Source organism: Rhynchophorus ferrugineus, unplaced genomic scaffold (genome assembly GCF_030347505.1).
Source record: "Rhynchophorus ferrugineus isolate W39M unplaced genomic scaffold, kcgeb_rfMv2 rfM8, whole genome shotgun sequence".
NCBI lineage: Eukaryota > Metazoa > Arthropoda > Insecta > Coleoptera > Curculionidae > Rhynchophorus > Rhynchophorus ferrugineus.
The window spans coordinates 32,864,355-32,881,242 of NW_027472587.1; the positions used below are offsets into that span (position 1 = coordinate 32,864,355).

The 16,888-nt window shown below is 28.9% G+C and overlaps 1 pseudogene across 1 annotated transcript; it reads right to left on the bottom strand.

Annotated features, from left to right (window-relative positions):
• Positions 1 to 296: 296 nt before the first annotated feature.
• On the bottom strand, positions 297 to 16,298 carry LOC143201089 (polyubiquitin-A-like; annotated as a pseudogene). Its single transcript, XR_013006874.1, has 4 exons — positions 16,173 to 16,298; positions 14,168 to 15,100; positions 7,414 to 8,118; positions 297 to 1,277 (listed from the first exon to the last, which is right to left on the bottom strand). The product of XR_013006874.1 is annotated as a polyubiquitin-A-like (transcript).
• Between the last annotated feature and the right edge of the window lie 590 nt (positions 16,299 to 16,888).

The window sequence follows — 16,888 nt, forward strand, 5'->3', positions numbered from 1 at the left end:
TGAATATATATATCGAATAGAGCTAAAAACAACTAATAACTTAATATCTTTTAATTCTATTTCCTGTTTTTCATCTTGAATATAAATCAGCTATAAGTATTTTTACATCTGCATTGGTTATTAATTATCAACTATTATATACTACCAATAGGGTTCTTACATCCAAACTCCCAAAAACTGCTATCCAAACACTCAAAATATCTTCACTTCGAGTTAATAAGGGTTGCTTATTATAAAATACTAATTTAAAAATATTCAGTTTTAAATACATGGTCTTCAAATAAGTTAAGAGTAAGTTACTGCAGATATTTATTTCACATTAATTTAAAAATATATCAAAATACAAATAAAAATGCTTTTAATTGCCACCTCTGAGTCTTAGCACTAAATGCAATGTGGACTCCTTTTGAATATTGTAATCAGATAGGGTACGACCATCTTCCAATTGTTTACCAGCAAAGATCAATCGCTGTTGATCTGGAGGAATACCTTCTTTATCTCGAATTTTAGCTTTTACATTTTCAATCGTGTCTGATGGTTCAACTTCAAGGGTGATCGTTTTACCAGTTAAAGTTTTGACAAAAATCTGCATGCCTCCTCTCAATCTCAATACCAGGTGAAGTGTAGATTCCTTCTGGATATTGTAATCAGAAAGAGTACGTCCATCTTCTAGTTGTTTACCAGCAAAGATCAATCGCTGTTGGTCTGGGGCAATGCCTTCTTTATCTTGAATCTTGGCTTTCGCATTTTCAATAGTGTCAGAGGCTTCAACCTCCAGAGTAATGGTTTTGCCAGTTAAAGTCTTGACAATAATTTGCATGCCTCCCCTCAATCTCAACACCAAGTGAAGAGTTGATTCCTTCTGGATGTTGTAATCAGACAATGTACGTCCATCTTCTAGTTGTTTACCAGCAAAGATCAATCGCTGTTGGTCTGGGGCAATGCCTTCTTTATCTTGAATCTTGGCTTTCGCATTTTCAATAGTGTCAGAGGCTTCAACCTCCAGAGTAATGGTTTTGCCAGTTAAAGTCTTGACAATAATTTGCATGCCTCCCCTCAATCTCAACACTAAGTGAAGAGTTGATTCCTTTTGGATGTTGTAATCAGACAATGTACGTCCATCTTCTAGTTGTTTACCAGCAAAGATCAATCGCTGCTGGTCTGGTGGAATGCCTTCTTTATCTTGAATCTTGGCTTTAACATTTTCGATTGTGTCAGATGCCTCAGCCTCCAGGGTGATGGTTTTGCCAGTCAAAGTCTTCACGAAAATCTGCATGCTGCAATAAAAAATATACTAATGAAAAATATAAATTGAACATAAGAAAGTAAACAACATGTAGTATAGGATTGGTTTGCTATCCACATACACTTTAGAATAATCTACATTAGGTCTAGTTATGTGTCTATTGTGTATTATGTGTCTACATTATGTCTAGCATTTGCCAGTTGTATGGTTTGCTTTTACTTGCTTGTCAATTTCTTATACATGGTTGTAAAATTAATATAAATGTAATCAAATTTTATAAATTTCAGAAACAAATAAATTTAAAAGTGAATAAAAATTATATTAAACTCTACATGTAAGAATATCAAGAAAATTATCAGAATAGCCAGCTAATTTTCGAAGATCACAGGTATGTTAAATTTGTACATATCAATATTATTTTTATAGTTCCTAGTGCTTGTACAAGAAAAAAATCCATACATGCAAGGAACAACAGATTGGTGGTGTAAAAAGGTGTAAAACAAAAGCAAAGCAAATACTATATGAATATACATAACTGAATATATATCGATGCTATTACTATGATATTGCAGTATACCATATTTGACGTCTACTTTGTTTTGTTTTTTTCGTTTTCATTAATGTTCTCAATGTTTCAGTTAAAACAATCTAATTATATTATTTTAAGGTATTTAGTGGTAGTAAAAAGAAAGGCATATTAGTAAATCTGAGGAACATATACAAACTCGATTTTATTATGAGTGCTTTTTCAACTTTTAATTCGAGTAGGTATATTAAAATATTGATACATTTAATCGCATTGCAATGAATTATGTATGAAAGAGAATTAATATCGTTAAATTTATAACTTCCTATTAAAAAGTTAATACATAACCAAACTAAATTATAATACTGCGAAATAAGTATACTGATATATGATATATCAGTAATCTGGTAAAAATAACATTGCCAACACTAATGAACATAACAATTCACGAACTATTCTATAACAAAGACCTAATACGTATTGAAACATTTAAAACAAACATTGAAAACATTTTCAGTAATACGTAATACATAAAACACATTAACAAATAATAAATTGAAACATAATGATGCTAACCTTAGATTTCCTGAATAATCTTTATCTAAATAACGTTAAAGGAACACACAAATATTATAATTTTTGTTGGAAAGAAATTTAAAAATTGCTAAGAAACCCTTAAACAAAGCAAAATCTGCATTGTCATGAATACAAAGAAAATTGTTTCAAAGTTATACTTACTTATAGCTTTCTTATAAACACGGATAACTATAACTTCCTATCACAACTACGTTTACACAATAGAGCACGATATACAACAAAGCCCACTTTTCGCTTATTGCTTTAAACTGTTCAGCAACTTCTAGATTCAGACCTTATAACGCCTTTTTTGAGGTTTAAACGTCAATACCCCCTCCAACTAAAATACATTTCCAAATATTAATTGTAGGGATGTGCAGAATTAACGAGAGAAGGGTATATCGATATTTCTAGCCTATATATCGATATTTTTGTAAGTCGATATTTTCGATATTTCAAAAATGTTAAGGATATTTCTTAAACTTTATAAAAACCATTTTGAAACTTCTAATAAACCTTTTAAATTGGTACTAAATTTTATATGTTAGTGCATTTTAGTACTTATTATTAAAATCTTATTAATAGTCAGTTTTTCTTTGTTAAGAAATACAGTATACAAATAATTTTATTTTTTCTTAAAAGTCTGGCTATATCTCCTGTAAAATATCGCAATCTTTTTCTCCGATATATCGATATTTTTTTAATAATATTGAAATATTTCAAATATCGTTAGAACGTTCTATCGATATTTTCCATGGCGGCTGACAGCCATAGTTTCTTGTTATTGGATCGCTAGATAATATATTCTATGAGCATAAAATTATCGGTATTTGAAAGTACATATACAAAATATATTAATTATTGGAAATCATTAACAACAATTAATTTTTATTTTCCAATACAATTCTTTTAGTCAATATCGATGTTTATTCACTTTAACCCTACTTTTTCTGAGAACATTCTTTTGTGTAAAAAGGGTGGGAGGTAAAGAATTGTCAAAAAAGTTCGATACTCTATATTATAACTGTCAATATATATTTGAAAAAGTATTGGAAAATATCGAAATTTTTTATTTGGATATTACTCATATGTCAAAACTGTTTATTTATTTTATTATTATTTATTAGAAAATATTTTTTTATTGACTTTAATATAAAATTAGCATTGTTACTGTATATCTATTTCTTTTGATACTTTATAGTGGGCTACATGACGATAATAAAGAATAACAAAAATATCGATTCAAAATAGTATACAATAAACAGATTATTAAAAATAAATTTATTTTAAAATGCATGTATCATTTTTCCTAACCTGGTGAAGTATAGCCCATGGAACTATTATTTCATTCACAAGACACCAGATATTTTATATTGGCCTTTTATAATTTATAATAAGTATATTATTTGGTTACTGAAAAGAAAACAATTATTGGGGACTCATATACACAGTAAACAAAACAATTGAGGCTTAACCCTAAAATATTAACAACAGTGTTATTTACCTCAATATTAAGTTAAATACACTTTAGACATTATTAAAGTTACTTAAAATACTAAAAGGCTACATTAGAATGATATTATTATTATGAAAATACTATACTTATTTGGATTTTTTCGAGATGTATAAATACATTAGGGGCCCAGACACCATTGATGCACGATATAGTATCTAATTAGAACATAGGACTTAAAAATAATGTATAAATAAACCTATACCCATAAAAACCGTCCAGTAGTTTTAATTCAGAACTGTTAAATATCTTGTTGACAACTTGTTTACATTGTTGTTACGTGAGTATAAAAGAAGTGTGCATTTGCGAGAGACGATTTTAGATGTACCTAGTTTAATTCTTTCTGTTTTACCCTAAGACGCGTGAAAGCGACTTTTCATCAACAACATCAGATCAGTGTTGCTAGTCATCGAGCCGTACCTCTCATCCTACAACATTTTTGTATGGTTTTTTGTAACGAACATTTTTGTACAACTTGAATGATGTAAATATACAATTCGTAACTGTTTAAAATAAAATATTGATCCTCGTGAGTTGATTTCAATGACTATGATATTTAAAACTTGTATACAATTATGAATAAAATTCATATCTTATTATTTAGATGTGTTTGATTGTTAGTAGTAGCCTTGATCCTGAAAATATGCACTAGAAAATCATTCCTAACAAAATTTATAATACAACGTTGCCGCACCAAATTTAAGTTTTAGCTTCTATTGACTCTATCAACAAAATTTAAATAAAATAACGAAATAAAAATAACGTTACAAAATATAATTTATTTTTACTTTATAGTACATCTAATGCATATTTATTGAATAGTCACAATAGCTCGTAGATTAAAGTTGTTCTATTATATGCCCATTGACATATGACAACGGTGTCGACCAGTATCAACACAAATCGAGTTTTATATATAGACCGATTTTCTTACATGTTCTGGCACATCAGACTTCTTTCTGTATCTTTTTAACTAGAGTAATGCTAATTAGTAAAATCAGAAAAAAAATGCCTTGAGTTTAAAAAGGATTTTGCGTTTTTATAAACTGAATATATCAATATGTTCGATGGTCTTAATGACGTGCATTGGCTGTTTGATTGGAAGAACTAAAAGTGTAATGTGGCGAAACCATAATGGCATGGTGAAGCATTAATAGGTGTTGAAACACGAGAGAGTAACATGTTACAATGATACAATGCAAGTGTTCAATAAATTCTTTATATAGTATATACAATAAAACAGCCCAGTGCGCCATCAAAAATTATTACGTCACAACGTTGCCGTATCAAATTGGACTTATAACATCTAATTATCACCAACATTTTGGAGAATCTTGTAGACATTTGGCATCAGGGTCGAGCAGTGCCAACACAAATCTAATTTTATAGATTGATTCGGTTATATGTTCGACCCATCGGACAGCATTTTGTCTCTTTTTAATTAGGTTAAAATGATGATAATGACTATTTTTGACACCTGTGACTGAACACTGTAACTGTCCTCAGAAACAATAAAATCATGATATTCTTTACTAGTACTGCTGTTCCTGTTACTCTTATGCGTTATTTCATGTTTTTTTTTTTAATATACCTTTAGGGCATGAATTAAAAGTTTGGAATTATTTGCCTGTCACGTATTGTGATGCCTCTGACAACCAAAGCATTTTGTAAAGTAAAATCCTATCAAATATTCTTTTTAATCTCTCTTTTAGTTGCAAACATAAATATAACAGTAAAATTCCTTAAATTAGAAACCTGCAGACAATCTAACCTGATTGGGACAGACGTTAAAGTAAGCAGAAGTTTGCTATAGTAACACTTGTTGCCCTGAATCTAATCTAAAACTGCAGCAATTATGTTCTAGTTTCTAGTAAGTTTCTAGGAAAGTAGGATCTATTGCCCTTTTCTAACATCCGATTCCTTAATATTTATGGAAAGAGAAAATTGCCTAAATGTGGCTTTCTTACATGAAGACGTGAGCTAGTAAATAAAATTCTCATGATATTCAAATGCAGCCACATTAACGTTCGAGAAGAACCAGTGTTTATGTTTATCCAAGTTAATTTCTATGTATTAAATAAATCGTAAATATAACTTTTATGTGAGTTAAAAGATTATACTCGTGTACTGCCGTAGACTAATATAAAGGTACATATTTAGACATGTAAATATTCAAACAACCAAGAAACCATTGACATTTAACAAGCACACCAGCGTCAGGTACTTGAAATATGTATAACAAATTATATTTTCAAGATGTAATTAAAATACAAAACATGTATTTGTATTTTAATTACAATTTCTAAATACAAGTAATTCAAATACTACCCAACCCTGGCGTTTTATTGCTTATTACCCCAATTAAGACTTTACAGCTTTATAAGTAGGTATATAAATTGATAAGAAAACCAAACATCAAAAATACCTGACTAGCTATACAATATGCTATTGACAATACCGCAGTTTCTCTAAAACGAAATAAATACATAAAATACTACTAATACGAATAAAAATATAAAATATCCCAATATAATACAGTCGCAACAAAAGCCATTAATATGATTTGCTGTTGGTTGATTGGCCGTATCGGATTACTAAAAAATCAACACATCAATACTAGAAAGGTTACACGTTGAATTAAATAGTTTTTTCTCTCTTGCGCAATTTAATGGTTATAAAAGTGACTTTTAAATAAGCTAAGAAAGTATGTTCATAAACAGTCTTAAATTGATCTTAACTACATTCTCAGAAAGTTCTAATTAGGGAAGAAAACAATAAAATTTAACAATGAACAAATAACCTTATAGGAAAACAACCAGTATTACTAAAATACAAAATATGTACTTAAATTGATCCAATAAATGGATCCTAGAAGTTCCTCAAAAGTGAATAATTTCATTTAATAGTATAGGACAGGAATACAGATATAAAATTCTTAATGGTTCAAAAATGTTAAAGATATTTCTTAAACTTTATAAAAAACCTTTTGAAATTTCTAATAAACCTTTTAAATTGGTACTAAATTTTATATGTTAGTGCATTTTAGTACTTATTATTAAAATTGTATTAATAGTCAGTTTTTCTTTGTTAAGAAAATGTCGATATTTCTCTGGGCTGGTATACAAATATTTTTATATTTTCTTAAATGTATGGCTATATCTCCTGTAAAATATCGCAATTTTTTCTCCGATATATCGATATAGAATATCGAATATATATATCGAATAGAGCTAAAAACAACTAATAACTTAATATCTTTTAATTCTATTTCCTGTTTTTCATCTTGAATATAAATCAGCTATAAGTATTTTTACATCTGCATTGGTTATTAATTATCAACTATTATATACTACCAATAGGGTTCTTACATCCAAACTCCCAAAAACTGCTATCCAAACACTCAAAATATCTTCACTTCGAGTTATTAAGGGTTGCTTATTATAAAATACTAATTTAAAAATATTCAGTTTTAAATACATGGTCTTCAAATAAGTTAAGAGTAAGTTACTGCAGATATTTATTTCACATTAATTTAAAAATATATCAAAATACAAATAAAAATGCTTTTAATTGCCACCTCTGAGTCTTAGCACTAAATGCAATGTGGACTCCTTTTGAATATTGTAATCAGATAGGGTACGACCATCTTCCAATTGTTTACCAGCAAAGATCAATCGCTGTTGATCTGGAGGAATACCTTCTTTATCTCGAATTTTAGCTTTTACATTTTCAATCGTGTCTGATGGTTCAACTTCAAGGGTGATCGTTTTACCAGTTAAAGTTTTGACAAAAATCTGCATGCCTCCTCTCAATCTCAACACCAGGTGAAGTGTAGATTCCTTCTGGATATTGTAATCAGAAAGAGTACGTCCATCTTCTAGTTGTTTACCAGCAAAGATCAATCGCTGTTGGTCTGGGGCAATGCCTTCTTTATCTTGAATCTTGGCTTTCGCATTTTCAATAGTGTCAGAGGCTTCAACCTCCAGAGTAATGGTTTTGCCAGTTAATGTCTTGACAATATTTTGCATGCCTCCCCTCAATCTCAACACTAAGTGAAGAGTTGATTCCTTTTGGATGTTGTAATCAGACAATGTACGTCCATCTTCTAGTTGTTTACCAGCAAAGATCAATCGCTGCTGGTCTGGTGGAATGCCTTCTTTATCTTGAATCTTGGCTTTAACATTTTCGATTGTGTCAGATGCCTCAGCCTCCAGGGTGATGGTTTTGCCAGTCAAAGTCTTCACGAAAATCTGCATGCTGCAATAAAAAAATATACTAATGAAAAATATAAATTGAACATAAGAAAGTAAACAACATGTAGTATAGGATTGGTTTGCTATCCACATACACTTTAGAATAATCTACATTAGGTCTAGTTATGTGTCTATTGTGTATTATGTGTCTACATTATGTCTAGCATTTGCCAGTTGTATGGTTTGCTTTTACTTGCTTGTCAATTTCTTATACATGGTTGTAAAATTAATATAAATGTAATCAAATTTTATAAATTTCAGAAACAAATAAATTTAAAAGTGAATAAAAATTATATTAAACTCTACATGTAAGAATATCAAGAAAATTATCAGAATAGCCAGCTAATTTTCGAAGATCACAGGTATGTTAAATTTGTACATATCAATATTATTTTTATAGTTCCTAGTGCTTGTACAAGAAAAAAATCCATACATGCAAGGAACAACAGATTGGTGGTGTAAAAAGGTGTAAAACAAAAGCAAAGCAAATACTATATGAATATACATAACTGAATATATATCGATGCTATTACTATGATATTGCAATATACCATATTTGACGTCTACTTTGTTTTGTTTTTTTCGTTTTCATTAATGTTCTCAATGTTTCAGTTAAAACAATCTAATTATATTATTTTAAGGTATTTAGTGGTAGTAAAAAGAAAGGCATATTAGTAAATCTGAGGAACATATACAAACTCGATTTTATTATGAGTGCTTTTTCAACTTTTAATTCGACTAGGTATATTAAAATATTGATACATTTAATCGCATTGCAATGAATTATGTATTAAAGAGAATTAATATCGTTAAATTTATAACTTCCTATTAAAAAGTTAATACATAACCAAACTAAATTATAATACTGCGAAATAAGTATACAGATATATGATATATCAGTAATCTGGTAAAAATAATATTGCCAACACTAATGAACATAACAATTCACGAACTATTCTATAACAAAGACCTAATACGTATTGAAACATTTAAAACAAACATTGAAAACATTTTCAGTAATACGTAATACATAAAACGCATTAACAAATAATAAATTGAAACATAATGATGCTAACCTTAGATTTCCTGAATAATCTTTATCTAAATAACGTTAAAGGAACACACAAATATTATAATTTTTGTTGGAAAGAAATTTAAAAATTGCTAAGAAACCCTTAAACAAAGCAAAATCTGCATTGTCATGAATACAAAGAAAATTGTTTCAAAGTTATACTTACTTATAGCTTTCTTATAAACACGGATAACTATAACTTCCTATCACAACTACGTTTACACAATAGAGCACGATATACAACAAAGCCCACTTTTTGCTTATTGCTTTAAACTGTTCAGCAACTTCTAGATTCAGACCTTATAAGGCCTTTTTTGAGGTCTGAACGTCAATACCCCCTCCAACTAAAATACATTTCGAAATATTAATTGTAGGGATGTGGAAAATAAACGGGAGAGAAGATTATATCGATATTTCTAGCCTATATATCGATATTTTCGATATTTCAAAAATGTTAAAGATATTTCTTAAACTTTATAAAAACCATTTTGAAACTTCTAATAAACCTTTTAAAATGGTACTAAATTTTATATGTTAGTGCATTTTAGTACTTATTATTAAAATCTTATTAATAGTCAGTTTTTCTTTGTTAAGAAAATGTCGATATTTCTCTAGGCTGGTACACAAATATTTTTATTTTTTCTTAAAAGTCTGGCTATATCTCCTGTAAAATATCGCAATCTTTTTCTCCGATATATCGATATTTTTTAATAATATTGAAATATTTCAAATATCGTTAGAACGTTCTATCGATATTTTCCATGGCGGCTGACAGCCAAGTTTCTTGTTATTGGATCGCTAGATAATACATTCTATGAGCATAAAATTATCGATATTTGAAAGTACATATACAAAATATACTAATTATTGGAAATCATGAACAACAATTAATTTTTATTTTCCAATACAATTCTTTTAGTCAATATCGATGTTTATTCACTTTAACCCTACTTTTTCTGAGAACATTCTTTTGTGTAAAAAGGGTGGGAGGTAAAGAATTGTCAAAAAAGTTCGATACTCTATATTATAACTGTCAATATATATTTGAAAAAGTATTGGAAAATATCGAAATTTTTTATTTGGATATTACTCATATGTCAAAACTGTTTATTTATTTTATTATTATTTATTAGAAAATATTTTTTTAATGATTTTAATATAAAATTAGCATTGTTACTGTATATCTATTTCTTTTGATACTTTATAATGGGCTACATGACGATAATAAAGAATAACAAAAATATCGATTCAAAATTGTATACAATAAACAGATTATTAAAAATAAATTTATTTTAAAATGCATGTATCATTTTTCCTAACCTGGTGAAGTATAGCCCATGGAACTATTATTTCAATCACAAGACACCAGATATTTTATATTGGCCTTTTATAATTTATAATAAGTATATTATTTGGTTACTGAAAAGAAAACAATTATTGGGGACTCATATACACAGTAAACAAAACAATTGAGGCTTAACCCTAAAATATTAACAACAGTGTTATTTACCTCAATATTAAGTTAAATACACTTTAGACATTATTAAAGTTACTTAAAATACTAAAAGGCTACATTAGAATGATATTATTATTATGAAAATACTATACTTATTTGGATTTTTTCGAGATGTATAAATACATTAGGGGCCCAGACACCATTGATGCACGATATAGTATCTAATTAGAACATAGGACTTAAAAATAATGTATAAATAAACCTATACCCATAAAAACCGTCCAGTAGTTTTAATTCAGAACTGTTAAATATCTTGTTGACAACTTGTTTACATTGTTGTTACGTGAGTATAAAAGAAGTGTGCATTTGCGAGAGACGATTTTAGATGTACCTAGTTTAATTCTTTCTGTTTTACCCTAAGACGCGTGAAAGCGACTTTTCATCAACAACATCAGATCAGTGTTGCTAGTCATCGAGCCGTACCTCTCATCCTACAACATTTTTGTATGGTTTTTTGTAACGAACATTTTTGTACAACTTGAATGATGTAAATATACAATTCGTAACTGTTTAAAATAAAATATTGATCCTCGTGAGTTGATTTCAATGACTATGATATTTAAAACTTGTATACAATTATGAATAAAATTCATATCTTATTATTTAGATGTGTTTGATTGTTAGTAGTAGCCTTGATCCTGAAAATATGCACTAGAAAATCATTTCTAACAAAATTTATAATGCAACGTTGCCGCACCAAATGCATATTTATTGAATAGTCACAATAGCTCGTAGATTAGAGTAGTTCTATTATGTGCCCATTGACATATGACAACGGTGTCGACCAGTATCAACACAAATCGAGTTTTATATATAGACCGATTTTCTTACATGTTCTGGCACATCAGACTTCTTTCTGTCTCTTTTTAACTAGAGTAATGTTAATTAGTAAAATCAGAAAGAAAAATGCCTTAAGTTTAAAAAGGATTTTGCGTTTTTATAAACTGAATATATCAATATGTTCGATGGTCTTAATGACGTGCATTGGCTGTTTGATTGGAAGAACTAAAAGTGTAATGTGGCGAAAGCATAATGGCATGGTGAAGCATTAATAGGTGTTGAAACACGAGAGAGTAACATGTTACAATGATACAATGCAAGTGTTCAATAAATTCTTTATATAGCATATACAATAAAACAGCCCAGTGCGCCATCAAAAATTATTACGTCACAACGTTGCCGTATCAAATTGGACTTATAACATCTAATTATCACCAACATTTTGGAGAATCTTGTAGACATTTGGCATCAGGGTCGAGCAGTGCCAACACAAATCTAATTTTATAGATTGATTCGGTTATATGTTCGACCCATCGGACAGCATTTTGTCTCTTTTTAATTAGGTTAAAATGATGATAATGACTATTTTTGACACCTGTGACTGAACACTGTAACTGTCCTCAGAAACAATAAAATCATGATATTCTTTACTAGTACTGCTGTTCCCGTTACTCTTATGCGTTATTTCATGTTTTTTTTTAATATACCTTTAGGGCATGAATTAAAAGTTTGGAATTATTTGCCTGTCACGTATTGTGATGCCTCTGACAACCAAAGCATTTTGTAAAGTAAAATCCTATCAAATATTCTTTTTAATCTCTCTTTGCTTTGCAAACATAAATATAACAGTAAGTAATTCCTTAAATTAGAAACCTGCAGACAATCTAACCTGATTAGGACAGACGTTAAAGTAAGCAGAAGTTTGCTATAGTAACACTTGTTGCCCTGAATCTAATCTAAAACTGCAGCAATTATGTTCTAGTTTCTAGTAAGTTTCTAGGAAAGTAGGATCTATTGCCCTTTTCTAACATCCGATTCCTTAATATTTATGGAAAGAGAAAATTGCCTAAATGTGGCTTTCTTACATGAAGACGTGAGCTAGTAAATAAAATTCTCATGATATTCAAATGCAGCCACATTAACGTTCGAGAAGAACCAGTGTTTATGTTTATCCAAGTTAATTTCTATGTATTAAATAAATCGTAAATATAACTTTTATGTGAGTTAAAAGATTATACTCGTATACTGCCGTAGACTAATATAAAGGTACATATTTAGACATGTAAATATTCAAACAACCAAGAAACCATTGACATTTAACAAGCACACCAGCGTCAGGTACTTGAAATATGTATAACAAATTATATTTTCAAGATGTAATTAAAATACAAAACATGTATTTGTATTTTAATTACAATTTCTAAATACAAGTAATTCAAATACTACCCAACCCTGGCGTTTTATTGCTTATTACCCCAATTAAGACTTTACAGCTTTATAAGTAGGTATATAAATTGATAAGAAAACCAAACATCAAAAATAATTGACTAGCTATACAATATGCTATTGACAATACCGCAGTTTCTCTAAAACGAAATAAATACATAAAATACTAATAATACGAATAAAAATATAAAATATCCCAATATAATACAGTCGCAACAAAAGCCATTAATATGATTTGCTGTTGGTTGATTGGCCGTATCGGATTACTAAAAAATCAACACATCAATACTAGAAAGGTTACACGTTGAATTAAATAGTTTTTTCTCTCTTGCGCAATTTAATGGTTATAAAAGTGACTTTTAAATAAGCTAAGAAAGTATGTTCATAAACAGTCTTAGATTGATCTTAACTACATTCTCAGAAAGTTCTAATTAGGGAAGAAAACATTAAAATTTAACAATGAACAAATAACCTTATAGGAAAACAACCAGTATTACTAAAATACAAAATATGTACTTAAATTGATCCAATAAATGGATCCTAGAAGTTCCTCAAAAGTGAATAATTTCATTTAATAGTATAGGACAGGAATACAGATATAAAATTCTTAATGGTTCAAAAATGTTAAAGATATTTCTTAAACTTTATAAAAAACCTTTTGAAATTTCTAATAAACCTTTTAAATTGGTACTAAATTTTATATGTTAGTGCATTTTAGTACTTATTATTAAAATTGTATTAATAGTCAGTTTTTCTTTGTTAAGAAAATGTCGATATTTCTCTGGGCTGGTATACAAATATTTTTATATTTTCTTAAATGTATGGCTATATCTCCTGTAAAATATCGCAATTTTTTCTCCGATATATCGATATAGAATATAGAATATATATATCGAATAGAGCTAAAAACAACTAATAACTTAATATCTTTTAATTCTATTTCCTGTTTTTCATCTTGAATATAAATCAGCTATAAGTATTTTTACATCTGCATTGGTTATTAATTATCAACTATTATATACTACCAATAGGGTTCTTACATCCAAACTCCCAAAAACTGCTATCCAAACACTCAAAATATCTTCACTTCGAGTTATTAAGGGTTGCTTATTATAAAATACTAATTTAAAAATATTCAGTTTTAAATACATGGTCTTCAAATAAGTTAAGAGTAAGAAAAAAAAACATGTATTACTGCAGATATTTATTTCACATTAATTTAAAAATATATCAAAATACAAATAAAAATGCTTTTAATTGCCACCTCTGAGTCTTAGCACTAAATGCAATGTGGACTCCTTTTGAATATTGTAATCAGATAGGGTACGACCATCTTCCAATTGTTTACCAGCAAAGATCAATCGCTGTTGATCTGGAGGAATACCTTCTTTATCTCGAATTTTAGCTTTTACATTTTCAATCGTGTCTGATGGTTCAACTTCAAGGGTGATCGTTTTACCAGTTAAAGTTTTGACAAAAATCTGCATGCCTCCTCTCAATCTCAATACCAGGTGAAGTGTAGATTCCTTCTGGATATTGTAATCAGAAAGAGTACGTCCATCTTCTAGTTGTTTACCAGCAAAGATTAATCGCTGTTGGTCTGGGGCAATGCCTTCTTTATTTTGAATCTTGGCTTTCGCATTTTCAATAGTGTCAGAGGCTTCAACCTCCAGAGTAATGGTTTTGCCAGTTAAAGTCTTGACAATAATTTGCATGCCTCCCCTCAATCTCAACACTAAGTGAAGAGTTGATTCCTTCTGGATGTTGTAATCAGACAATGTACGTCCATCTTCTAGTTGTTTACCAGCAAAGATCAATCGCTGTTGGTCTGGGGCAATGCCTTCTTTATCTTGAATCTTGGCTTTCGCATTTTCAATAGTGTCAGAGGCTTCAACCTCCAGAGTAATGGTTTTGCCAGTTAAAGTCTTGACAATAATTTGCATGCCTCCCCTCAATCTCAACACTAAGTGAAGAGTTGATTCCTTTTGGATGTTGTAATCAGACAATGTACGTCCATCTTGTAGTTGTTTACCAGCAAAGATCAATCGCTGCTGGTCTGGTGGAATGCCTTCTTTATCTTGAATCTTGGCTTTAACATTTTCGATTGTGTCAGATGCCTCAGCCTCCAGGGTGATGGTTTTGCCAGTCAAAGTCTTCACGAAAATCTGCATGCTGCAATAAAAAAATATACTAATGAAAAATATAAATTGAACATAAGAAAGTAAACAACATGTAGTATAGGATTGGTTTGCTATCCACATACACTTTAGAATAATCTACATTAGGTCTAGTTATGTGTCTATTGTGTATTATGTGTCTACATTATGTCTAGCATTTGCCAGTTGTATGGTTTGCTTTTACTTGCTTGTCAATTTCTTATACATGGTTGTAAAATTAATATAAATGTAATCAAATTTTATAAATATCAGAAACAAATAAATTTAAAAGTGAATAAAAGTTATATTAAACTCTACATGTAAGAATATCAAGAAAATTATCAGAATAGCCAGCTAATTTTCGAAGATCACAGGTATGTTAAATTTGTACATATCAATATTATTTTTATAGTTCCTAGTGCTTGTACAAGAAAAAAATCCATACATGCAAGGAACAACAGATTGGTGGTGTAAAAAGGTGTAAAACAAAAGCAAAGCAAATACTATATGAATATACATAACCGAATATATATCGATGCTATTACTATGATATTGCAATATACCATATTTGACGTCTACTTTGTTTTGTTTTTTTCGTTTTCATTAATGTTCTCAATGTTTCAGTTAAAACAATCTAATTATATTATTTTAAGGTATTTAGTGGTAGTAAAAAGAAAGGCATATTAGTAAATCTGAGGAACATATACAAACTCGATTTTATTATGAGTGCTTTTTCAACTTTTAATTCGACTAGGTATATTAAAATATTGATACATTTAATCGCATTGCAATGAATTATGTATTAAAGAGAATTAATATCGTTAAATTTATAACTTCCTATTAAAAAGTTAATACATAACCAAACTAAATTATAATACTGCGAAATAAGTATACAGATATATGATATATCAGTAATCTGGTAAAAATAATATTGCCAACACTAATGAACATAACAATTCACGAACTATTCTATAACAAAGACCTAATACGTATTGAAACATTTAAAACAAACATTGAAAACATTTTCAGTAATACGTAATACATAAAACGCATTAACAAATAATAAATTGAAACATAATGATGCTAACCTTAGATTTCCTGAATAATCTTTATCTAAATAACGTTAAAGGAACACACAAATATTATAATTTTTGTTGGAAAGAAATTTAAAAATTGCTAAGAAACCCTTAAACAAAGCAAAATCTGCATTGTCATGAATACAAAGAAAATTGTTTCAAAGTTATACTTACTTATAGCTTTCTTATAAACACGGATAACTATAATTTCCTATCACAACTACGTTTACACAATAGAGCACGATATACAACAAAGCCCACTTTTCGCTTATTGCTTTAAACTGTTCAGCAACTTCTAGATTCAGACCTTATAAGGCCTTTTTTGAGGTTTAAACGTCAATACCCCCTCCAACTAAAATACATTTCCAAATATTAATTGTAGGGATGTGCAGAATTAACGAGAGAAGGGTATATCGATATTTCTAGCCTATATATCGATATTTTTGTAAGTCGATAATTTCGATATTTCAAAAATGTTAAAGATATTTCTTAAACTTTATAAAAACCATTTTGAAACTTCTAATAAACCTTTTAAATTGGTACTAAATTTTATATGTTAATGCATTTTAGTACTTATTATTAAAATCTTATTAATAGTCAGTTTTTCTTTGTTAAGAAATACAGTATACAAATATTTTTATTTTTTCTTAAAAGTCTGGCTATATCTCCTGTAAAATATCGCAATCTTTTTCTCCGATATATCGATATTTTTTTAATAATATTGAAAT